We start from the raw sequence: 12,157 nt of genomic DNA, 5'->3' as shown, positions 1-12,157 counted from the left end.
ACACACTCCAGCTTTCCGAAGAAATCTCCTTCTTTAAAGAGTAGGAAAAGAATTAAAATATGTATTGCCAGTTTGGAAGGTATGTAACTGTCTTGAATTGCTGTCCATGAGATGTGTGTGAGAAGACATAAGAAGAAAAGTCCTGAAATCTATAACAATACTATGAAATTAATACATTTGGTGGAGAAAGTGTGAATGTATGCACAAAAAAATGCTATTGAACAGCAGAAGTCATCTGGAAAAATCCTCGTTCACCTACACCCAGCGCAGGGCATTATAAAAGAAACTGATAAATAGTAAATAATGCTTATGGAAAATGTTACTTATCCTTAAACTATAGATTCATAGTGTGTTATGCTATAGATTCACATGCCCTGAAAAAACCTGCCATCTAGTATTGGGCTAAACCGTTCGAAAATTATTTTTCTGAGACATCTTGAATCAGAAGGCCTGTAGTGACTCTAGTGCATTAGTGTAATGGCTCAACCTCAATTTGTTTTCCCATTCAGCTGGAATGTAATGTGAGTGTAGTATTGAAGATAAGGCTACTTGGAAAGTATAAGTTAATGGAAAGTAATAGATTTGTGATCATTGCTGACTTCTGGGTTAGGAGGTGGCATATGTGAAGCTACAGCACTGCATGCTTTAAACATACAGTTACAGAGGAACTACCAGTTTTAATGCCCCAACATGTGTTGCTGTAGATACACATGCTTTGCATAAACTGTAGAAAGGTTACTCCCACCCTTCCAAAGTGGTGGTTGGATGCTGATGTTTGAAACAGAGTTCTTAACACAGTTTGGCCAATTAAAGGCTGTTAACTGGCTTGAATGCAATCCATATAAGGCAGGACTTCTAAGAGATGGAGTGCCCCTCCTGACGCTTGAAAAAGGCTACAAATAAAGGTTTTGTTTTATGGAAGAGTTTAGTCCTCTCGATGTAGTATGAGAGCCCTTTTAACGTCTGGTGTGCGTAACGTCCATTCCTCTATAGAGTGAGGGTGTGGAAAGAAGGTGGGTGCTCAGTGGTTTTATTAATGTGAAAGGGTGACACTACCTTGGGAAGGAACTTAGGAATGGTTTGAAGAACCACTCTATCCTTGTGAATCTCAATGAAAGATGGTTCCTCTATGATCAAAGCTGGAAGTTCACTGATGCTTCTTAGAGAAATGATTGTATTTAAGGTGTCCACCTTCCATGACAAGAACTAGTGCGCACAGGGCTATAGTGATTTAAGTGGTCGATCCCTGATCTGTGTCAGAACACTGATTAGGCTTCAGGGTTGAACTGGGATCCCTACAAGATATAATTCCTTTATGTCCCTATGAAAGCTTTAACTGGGTATTAATGAAAGGCATGTGTTGCCTATTTTGCATGTATGTTATGATTACACTCAAGTGTAGATAAATAGAAGTGTTTTCTAAGCCAGTAGCAAATAATATCTTAATCTCAGTCCTTGGGAGGAGGGGTCCATGTATTTGTCGGGAGGTAATGGACAATTCTTTTACACTTTTCCCCATAACAAGCAGGTGTACTTGTGAGTTCAATTCCCATTCATGGACTTGCTGATGAGTCCAGCTTATAATATATGCAGTCATTGGCAACCGACGACAGGTTACACCAAATGGTTGATGCAGATCACCCAATGCCAAATCCTCTGTGCCAGTGCAGATATCTGGGGAGAGTGAGTTGCCCTCTGCTAAAGGATGTACACAGCCATCATGTTGTCAGTTTTTAGGTGGACTGTTTTTCCTTTATGAGCCTGACAAAGGCTCTGAGGGCAAAATGGATAGCGATTAGTACAGTATATTGTACATAAATTGTTTCACAAAATCATTTCCCATGTGCAAAAAGACCACATTTTCTGAATGGAATCATAATACATCAGGCCCCTAGTTCTGAATTAGAAAGACTAATGACTTTATGTATCATCATATGTACCTGACCCTATGGGGTTTAGATGCCCAGAAGAGTCATGTGGAAGAGGGCAAAGGGAACACCTGTCAAGCAACACATAAAATCGTCACATTGCTATGAAGAAACTCATTCATCTGGGAAGGAGCTAACACTGCTGGGAAGAAGCACACATTGTTTAAAAAGGAGCTCACATTGTGATGTAGGAAACACTGTGAAGGAGATTGCTATGCTTGACAGAAGAGAGCTTCAATAACTGCCAGTGAGCTGATACTGGCGAAAGGAAGATCACACTTCAATGAAGATGCTCACATAGATGAAGGGAGTCTGGGGAGGGGACTGCAAGCAGAGTTCACACTTTATAAATGAGTTTTTATGCAGGGAAGGAGGTCACTGTGCTTTCAGGGGGCTAACATACTTATATGTATATGACTCCACTTGAAGAGAGCTGATAGGAAGATAATGCACCTATCGCAGCCTGTCTTTGCTGCAAAGGGATCCTTATGCAGGTGATGACTTCAAACTGCTGTTGTGTGGCTCACACTTCTCTCAGGGAGCCTACAATCTCATTGAAGAGCTTGCACAGCTGTGAGTAAATAAACATAGTGAGAGTAAAGCTCACACTGATTTGAAGGAACTGGTGAAGAGATCATAGATTTAGGAGTGTTGTAAAGTGTCTTTTTTGGATGGTCAACTCCCCACCTCCTCTTTTTGCTGCTTGATGCTGTTACTTTTGACCTGTAAGTGTGCTGAGGCCTGCTAACCAGACCTCAGCACAAATGCTCTTTCCCTAAACTGTACCTCAAAATTGCAGAGGCCATTTGGCAAGGACTTTACCACCCCTGTAATTCCCTAGTTATTGGTACCAGTGGTACACAGGGCAAGGATGGTAAGGAGTCACCAGGGCTGCAGCACTGATTGTTCCACCCTGTATGACCCGAGTAAAAGTGAGACTGCGGAGCTGCCATGTCAGCCTACACGAGCAGCCTACTGCTCAAGTGTGACTCTTCCCATACCAGGTAAAGGCAGAGTACCCTTACTGCCCACAGACAGGTGAGTCACCCCTATGGCCAGCCTCCTATATCCCAGGAGGCAGGTTGCACTGTAGTAGGAGTGAGGATATAGATGCATGAGCATATATGACCCCATGATAGCATTTGAAACAGGCCTGGCTGATTGCCCCCATTTTTGATATCACACACCTTGCATTTTAACCTTGGGCCCCATGCCTGTGATCAGGAGTAACTAGCATGTGCACTGGTGGCTCCCTTAGAGGATGCCCACCAAGTTAGCAAGCTCTCTGCTGCTTTGGCTGGCTCTCTCGAACCTCTGCCACCACAGACAAGAGCCTGCTCTCCTGCTGGTTGTGCTAGCACTTCCCCAGGACGAAGTCAAAGGGCCTGGTCAGGCAGGAGGTAGTACCTCCCCCCTCCCAGCATGGCTACAGTGAAAGGTAATCAACACAATGAGTCTCAAAGACTTCCCCCGCTCTTGGTATGTAATTACTTGTCCCCCCCCCAATGGAGGTCAAAGCCCTTCCCATCCTATCCAGCTCAACAGGTGGAAAAATTTGCTATGCAGAAGGCGTACACCCCCAAAAGGCTAGCAACACCTTTGAGGTTGGCTAGGATGTCTGTACAGCTGTGGGAGGGTTTTGCCATCTCACCAACCCTTAGGAGTAGTGGGTTCTTGGTAGAAAGTGAGCTGAACTAGCCGAGGGGACCAGTAGCCAATTGATCACTGTCCCCCACACCGTTAACACCCCTAAACTAGGATTTTAGGGGCTCCCTTGACACCAGACCATCAGTTCTTACTTGCAAAGTATACGAGGCACAAGGAAAACATTGTCACCAACAACAGGACCTGGACTCCAGCCGCAGCACAAAGAGAGTAAACTGAAGTGACCTAAGGAGACCACTGTGTGCCCGTGGTGAAAGCGCATTGGTCCCAGCAAGAGGGACCACTGACCTGTGGACACCATGACGCCAAGGAAGCCTCCCCTGACTGGTGGTACCAGTTCCCTGAAACTTGCAGGAGTAATGCTGTGCTGAAGTCAAAGAAGTGAGACCCAACAGTCTCCGAGGGAGTGAGCCTAAACAAACTCAGGGTCCACCATATGAAAAGTGGTAGTGCGGCCTCTGCCAAGTTACAAACCTCCACTCTCTTCCAGACATCCTCCAGCTGTCAAAGTGCCAGCGGACCACCTTTAATGCTACCAAGGCCTGTCGGTCCCCAATCAGGAAACCGACGGCCACTCGGACATCACTGACTCCAGGGCCGATCCCAGCATAGAGGCCAATGTTGGCAATGATGCCTCTCCTGTGATTATACATATGGAAGAGAGTGACCTTAAGAGGACCAGCAAAACATCTTTAGCTTGACCAGCTCCTGTGATTGATAGCTAGAAGCCACATCTGCCCCCGGAGCCACCGGACGTGGTGGCAAAGTTCCAACTATTGATTCCTGGTCCTGGCCCTCGGAAGACCACTGCATCCAAAGCGTAGAGCGTGTGTCCACCTTCAAGTATCTGTTTGTCAAGTGGTGCAACTTGCCAACCGCCGCAGACCTGTCAGCACCAAGGACAGCCAAAGCACTTCTGCCCCTATGCTCCCTGGGTAAGGTAATAAGAAACTGACTGTTGACTCTTTGTCTAGGGCCCTGCAGAACCTTAAGTCCAGGTGGGTTCCAAGAAACTCCCCCTGAAAGTGCCCAATTATCCTCACTGACTTCAATGGTAACTGTTTGACTGCAAGAAATACAGTATTTTCCAGAGCTTCTAAAATGTACAACTTCACTTGTATGTATGATACAAAGTTCAGTTTGGTGTCTAAATTAATATAAAAATCTGCTTTCTTTTTTCTAAATTGGTGTTGGATTTTTTTCGAGTTGTGTCATTTACTTATCGGCCATGTTGGTATTGTGAAATGCTTTACACATGTTCTTCTCAGTAGCCTGACTGCTCTTTGCCACATTACCAGGACAGAGCTAAACTTTATTGGTGTGAACCCGAAGTCCACTACTGGATAATGTGCTAGTATTACATGGTAAGGCTCCCCAGTCATACCACATAATACTGCCACATTGCTTAAGGGAGCCAGCTCATAATAATACAGTGTAGGATCCTACACTTATTGAAAGAAGGTCACAGTGTTATAGAGGGTCTCACACCTAATGACAAAAGTGCTGTACAGTGGTTGACACTGAATGATCCCTCACCATTGAGGATTTCTTAGTATGGTCATGGAGCTCACACTTCTGTTGGGGATTCACCGACTGATCAGAAAAATGACCATATGTTGTTGTGAAAGAAGTGTGTGTGTTACAGCTCAGTCCGCATGAGCTATTCTGCCAGTCCTGGTCTTTTAGGACACTACATGTTGCATGCCGGTGCTTGAAGTTATACCTTTGTTGTTTCAAATGTAGATTAAAAGTAGAAGAACGTAAAGTAATGGCAATTTAATTTGTGATGCTGGCAGTGACTTTTACTATTCTTTGAAAATAAAATAGATGACTCAACTAATTTACTAAAATATTCATCTGGGGCGGCAACTACAAAAAGAATGTGGTTAAGATCCTAAGTGGGGGAGCTACAGACTGCAGATTCAATACACGGAGAGGTTAAGAGAAAGAAAGCACCTGCTGCTTTGTGCTGGGGATAGGGGCTGCGCTTGATAGTCATGCAGATCTGCTGGTGCCCTAGGATACTGCAAGCCTGGAATGGGGCAATGGGTGGACAATGAGAAGATTTTTGGGACGGTGCTCATTCTAGGAAGCTTCCAGGCACTCCTGCACAACCCACCAGCCCTGCAGACCTTGCAACAAGGGATGCATCCTCAAATGAAAATAATAATTGCCTACCCTGGGCAACAGTGTCACTGCATTGACCTGAGGAAGAAAGGAAAGATGTGCAACGTGTCGGGAACTCCACAAGAGGAGTAGTGTAGCAGAGGGAGGTACTGACCCATGGAAAGGGAGGTGAATGGTCTGCAATGGCAGGCAATTGAAAGCTGGACAATTGCAAAAAAAAGACCAGAACACCAGAGTGAGTACTGCTCACAACCCACGTCCGTTATTCTCTAGGGCAATTCAGAAGACCCTGCAAGATAGATGTAGTGTGAAGACCATGGCATAAAAAGGGACTCAAACGAGTACAGAGGGCAAGCCATAAAGTAGACTGGAAAGTGGGTGAGCAGGCATGTCCAAAAAAGGAAAATCCTACGAGGGACTGAAATCAGTCACAGAGAAGGGGAAGCCAGTACTTGCAATTATAACCCCTGGCACTATTACATGTACAGCGGGGTGGCGGTCAGCAACTTAATCCATCCTAGATTCCAGTCTGGTGCTGATCACCATGAATGCCGTTGAAGGCACCTTTTAAGTGTGCAGGGACCCATGGAGATGGGTGCAGACAAGCTTCTTTACTTGTTAGTATTAAAGTGCACAGGGATAGAAACAGTTAAAATGCAGTCTCTTGCAATGCATGACACGCCAAACACCCAATGGCTGCCTTGGGAGTTGATATAACCAGTCAACATCACTGGTACGGATGCCATGGCTAAAAGGCGCTTTCTCATTGCCTCCAGTCTATAAATGCTTACTGTCAACTGTTCCAAAACCCAAGCAATGAGTCACTGATTTGAACCAACGCCTTCCTCTATGCCTCTATGCACTAGGACGTAATATTATTGATTAATTTCAAAATATTTTGCCAGAACCAGCCACCAAAATTTGCCTGAAGTAACAGGGAAGTAGTAAAAAAAGGCCTGGACGAAAAAAAGGGAAGAAGATGGGAAAAACAAAAGGAGTGGAAAAGAAAGCATATTGTACAGCAGGAAAGTAAATAAAAAGACAAAAAGGGCGAGAACAGGAGACAACAGGAGAGGAAAGAAAAGGGGACGAAAACAATCGGTAGGTGAATGAGAGCGGAGAAGAATAGGGTTAAGATACAAACCCCGGAAAGAGAGGGAAGAAAGGTGGGAAGAAGGCTGGGGAAACAAGTGAAGGAATTGAATAAAACAAAGAATAAGAAAGTGAAGGTGAGGATAGTAAAAGAATGAAATGAAAACGATGTGGAGATATAGGAATGTGGAGAATGAAAAACGAAATATTTCTTGTCAAATAATATGGTGTACGGTGTCTAGATTTTTCAAATGATGAACGTACAACAGCCTCATCCTTTTACAGATATTCTAAGATTCAATATCTGTGTTGAAGAGGCGTTTTGCTGTTTGAAAGAATTAAAAGGAACACCAATTGTATTTTAGTTATGTAAATATGTTATTATAGTTATTTGAAAGCCTGCAACTTAAGTGATTTCTTTTAACATTACTACCACATGAATGTCTTTGGAGCCCCAGTGCATCCCCTCCCCCCCTCTCCCCCCGAGAGTAAACACTGCATAATAGGAACTGGTGTAACAGAAAAGCAAGAAATGCCACCTTTGAAATATCCTACATATGACTGAAGTATTCACAGAGGAGGTCTCCAGGCACGGCAATCCCCGCAGTATGTAATTTGGGAAGATTAAAACCTGTTACTAGAAAATTGCTCTAAGTACATGATTTAAATAATTTAAAGTGACTTCTGGCTTCTCGCTAAACATGCCCAACAACTCTGACAAGAGACATACGTTTGTTTCAGTGCATTCCTCTTAATAAATAATGACTATTTCATTATGCAGTAAAATGGCATACATTTGTTTTCTAAGAAAATTATCAAGAGATACTGGTAGCACATGATCCATAAACTATTCATAATACACGTTGCACGTTTTTATTTTGTTGTGATCTTTTTGTGTGTTAAATAATGTATTGAAATTTATGGGAACAAACATATCAGACAGTATTGTACCACTGCGTGATTCTCATTGAAAATTAGGACGAAATGCCCAGCTACAACCAAACGCAGGTACGACGACTCCTAGGTGGTGGTAACAGAGATAGTCAGGGTAGAGGGGTAAAAGGAGTAATAGAAGGAAAGATAAAAAACTGAAATCTGGGTGTGCTAACTGGTACACTAGTGGAAGATCGGAATATCAATGCTTTCACAAGATGTTAAGGTATGAACAGGGATAGGTATAGGGTAAGTGTAAAAGCAGGGGCTCGAGCTGTGTAAGGACTAGCTCGAGCGCTATTGGCATGTCCTGTGCCAAGAAGGATACATTCTGTTATTGTGTGAAGCAATAAGTGCAGCGGCCGCCGCCACATAACAAAAGGGGAGGGGCGGGGGGAATTTGGGGAACAGAGACAATGTAAAAATAAAAAAATAAAAAACTTACCTTGTCTCCATCCCTTCCCCATCCTGCCGCCTTGCTTGTCGCTTCTCTTACTCTGGTGTCCCAGCATTAATTGCTGGGACATCAGCACAGGCTCTCCAGAAATCCTGGTGCTGCTTTCATGCAAAACCTTGCATGAAACCAGTGCGCTGCTGCTCAGACACAGCCCTGGGGTCTGTGCAGTTTCACCAGCCCGGCTGTGTATACAGCCAGGCTGGAGAAACCTAAGTGGCATGTGTGTTTGGCCAGCCTCAGACGGCCGGCCAAACACACATGCACATTTTGGTGCATTCTCCCCTCCTCTCTCCTCCCACCTCCCGTGGCCCAGCCCTGACCCTCCCTGCACTGATGACTGTGCCAGAAGCAGACAAATAAAACAATCTATTTGTCTGCTTCTAGCACAGCCAGTGGGGCAACGCTCCTTCGCCTTAGCGAAGGAGCCGCCCCTGAATAAGTGCTGACCACTTCCTACAGACGAGAGATACTTGTCTGTGAAGAATCACCTCACTTCCAGAGAACTATGAGGAGGCAGATGTGTAATGCAGGCTTCTTCAAACCCTGCGGTGTAGATGGGCACCCACTTTTTAGGGGGGCCCATTCATCCTCAGGGCTAGGAATATCTGTGGTCCATAAGGGTAGTCTCATCCCCAAAAAACATTTTGCAGGGGGGCATAATTTTACGCTGTGTCATTGTTTGAAGGGCAACTTCAGCTCTCTGCTTCTGAAATATCCCACAAGGGGGAGGAGGCATGCCTCGACCTGGAGGTGACCGTTTCAATTTCTAAACCAATCAAAGTAGCAATTAATATATATTTAAGAGTAAGCAATTGACAAGATTTGAAGAAAATAAAAGCATACTGAGTTCCACAAGTCACTTTATTCTGTAGCCTCTTACCAGTAAAATGTAAGGGGCATATTTATACTCTGTTTGCGCCGGATTTGCGTCGTTTTTTTTTACGCAAATCCGACGCAAAACTAACTCCATATTTATACTTTGGCGTTAGACCCGTCTAGCGCCAAAGATTTTGGAGTTTGCGTCATTTTTTAGCGTGGACACCTTCCTTGCGTTAATGATATGCAAGGTAGGTGTTCCCGTCTAAAAAATGACTCCGAGGCATGTGCGCCGTATTTATACTCCCGGGCAAAAATGACGCCTGGGAGTGGGCGGGTCAAAAAAAATGACGTCCAGCCGCTTTAGCGTCATTTTTTAACGCCTGGTCAGGGCAGGCGTTAAGGGACCTGTGGGCTCGGAAGGAGCCCAGAGGTGCCCTCCCATGCCCCCAGGGACACCCCCTGCCACCCTTGCCCACCCCAGGAGGACGCCCAAGGATGGAGGGACCCATCCCAGGGAACTTAAGGTAAGTTCAGGTAAGTATTTTTATTTTTTATTTTTGTGGCATAGGGGGGCCTGATTTGTGCCCCCCTACATGCCACTATGCCCAATGACCATGCCCAGGGGACAGAAGTCCCCTGGGCATGGCCATTGGGCAATGGGGCATGACTCCTGTCTTTGCTAAGACAGGAGTCATGTCAATGGAGGGTGGGAGTAAAAAAAAATGGCGCAAATCGGGTTGAGGCAGATTTTATGCCTCAGACCGACTTGCCCCATTCTTTGACACCCAAGCTCCATTTTACCCTACGCCGGCGCTGCCTGGTGTGGGTCATTTTTTTTGACGCACACCAGTCAGCTCCGCCGGCTAACGTCATTCCATAAATAAGGCGCCCGCATGGAGCTTTGGAATGGCGTTAGCCGGCGTTAAATTTTGTGACGCACAACTGCGTTGGCGCAGTTGTGCGCCAAAAAGTATAAATACGGCCCTAAGTGTTTTATTAGTGACACTTCTTGTTTTTCATTTGCTTTGCGTAGATCTCACCAAAGGAACTGATTTAGTTTTAATTGCTATAATAACTGTTCAGATAAAATTGTTATGATTGCCCTGGATGCCGTAAGTTCAGCCCGTAAGAAATACTTTCTCAGTTAAGCACAATATGTTCCTTGTTCGGGTGGGGGACTTTAACATTCAGCCATGACTCAAATAAAGTTTGTGGATTTAAAGATGATATGGGGAAAATGCAAGCTCGTTTTCTACACATACCCTATGTTGATGCCTTAAATGCTATATTTAACAAAAACGCTCCTCCGTGAGAGTGGAGAAGCATGATGAAAAATGCCCCAGAGCAGCTGAAAAATAAAATGGTAATAACGTTTATTTATTACCATTTTATCTTTCAGCAACCCGTCCTGAACTGAGTGTCAGGACACGGTGGGGCAATTGCTGCTGAGTGACAGCAGGGATCTGTGCACTGTTTAAAGTGAGCATGTCCCTTTGGCCAGCCGTCTTCTCTAACCCAGCTGTCTTAACACACAGGCCTCCAGTGCTCTTGAGAGCGATGAGAGAGGCCGCTCCCTCCAATCCTGATGCTTCTCTTATGCCGTTTAACAGCATGAGAGCAGCACCAGGATTGGGTAGGGCAGTTTCCTCGGTCCAGATCTTCGAGGAGAGAAGACACCTGAGGAGGACGTCGTGGCAAGTCAAGAAGGTAAGTGCCTTTTTTATTATATTAATGCCGCCACACCACTCTATATACATGGCAGCCTCCACTGCCATTTACCACAGCCAATCTAAGGCTTACGAGTGATTTTCATGCTACTCTGAGGTAGTTTTACTGACTTTTACAGGTGGAGGCACTATGAGGACCAGTAATCATATTCTTATTTCAGGGAATGTCATAACACTTCTAAGGGACTTTAGAGTTGTCCCAATATGTTTAAGCGATTATAACATAGTAGAAATAAAGCTCAATCTGGGTATCCAAGGGAAAGACAATTTTCCTATAGCAAGAACATTAGTGCTGTTAGACCTAATGGGGTGCACAGCAAATGGTCTAGGATTGATTCCAAGAAGTATCTTTCTGACTTAAGAGAATAAGAAAAGTTTTGATATTTGTTTAGCAGACAACTGCAGCCCTAATGAGGTAGTTACACCATTTGAAGCTTTCTGCTCTGCCATTAATGTAAAGTTAACAAAAACTGCAACCATCAAAGGTAAGTGAGATAAAAACTGGTTTGATGAAGCATGCAGAGAGGCACACTCATATCTATAGAAGGCCCTGAAAGCTCACCCTAAAGACCGCTTCGTAATTGCCCAATGCAGATTGTATTATAAACAAGTGCAGGTTGTGCATTAGACAAGAGGCTCAAGACAATCTGATTAAACCCTGTGTTTTAACCTCTTAAGTGCGGGCGTCCTCCACTGGCCGACGCCCACACACCCTCCCTGGTGCGGGTCACGACCAGTGGCCGACACCAGGAAGGGCATTAATAAATCCTCGGGTGCGTCGCACCCGAGGATTTTTTTTTTATTTTTTTTTCCCCCCCGGGAGACACGGAAGCTACCGTGTCTCCCCCCGCCCCCCACCCACCCCTTTGTGACGTCAGCGCGCCGCGAGGCGCGCTGACGTTGCAAAGGTGTTTTCCCCATGAAAGCAGGAAGCAGCCTTGCGGCCGCTTCCTGCTTTCATGGGGAAAACTGCCTTTTACACGTTCGGGAAGGCCTCGTAAGAAAGGGGAGAGTCTCCCCTTTCTTACGAGGCCTTCCTGAAAGTGTTTCCTGGCCCCCGATCGCAGCACAGCTGCGGGAAAAAAAAAAAAAAAAAGAAAAAATGAAATGACAGGGGGTCGCCCGTGGGCAGGGTGACCCCCTGTGGGGGCAATTTTTTTTTTAGATGTTGTAGGGTTTCCCTGGGGGCCATTTTGGCCCCCAAGGAAACCATACAACAACTAAAAAAAAATATATGTATATATCTATATATATATCTATGTAGATAGATATATCTAGGTACATGGATATATCTATAGATATATCTATGTAGATATATATTTATATATATATATATAGGTAGATCTGTATCAAAGAGATTTATAAAGCGCGCTACTCACCTGTGAGGGTCTCAAGGCGCTGGGGGGGGG

At 44.8% G+C, this 12,157-nt stretch overlaps 1 protein-coding gene across 2 annotated transcripts in view; it reads right to left on the bottom strand.

Moving 5' to 3' along the window:
• Positions 1-12,157, bottom strand: part of GALNT18 (polypeptide N-acetylgalactosaminyltransferase 18) — a 1,605,564-nt gene that overhangs the window by 107,209 nt on the left and 1,486,198 nt on the right. The window lies entirely within an intron of this gene.

Source organism: Pleurodeles waltl, chromosome 3_1 (genome assembly GCF_031143425.1).
Source record: "Pleurodeles waltl isolate 20211129_DDA chromosome 3_1, aPleWal1.hap1.20221129, whole genome shotgun sequence".
In the NCBI taxonomy this organism is placed as follows: domain Eukaryota; kingdom Metazoa; phylum Chordata; class Amphibia; order Caudata; family Salamandridae; genus Pleurodeles; species Pleurodeles waltl.
The sequence above is the reverse complement of the archived record's forward strand: the minus strand, read 5'-3'. Positions and strand labels throughout refer to the sequence as shown.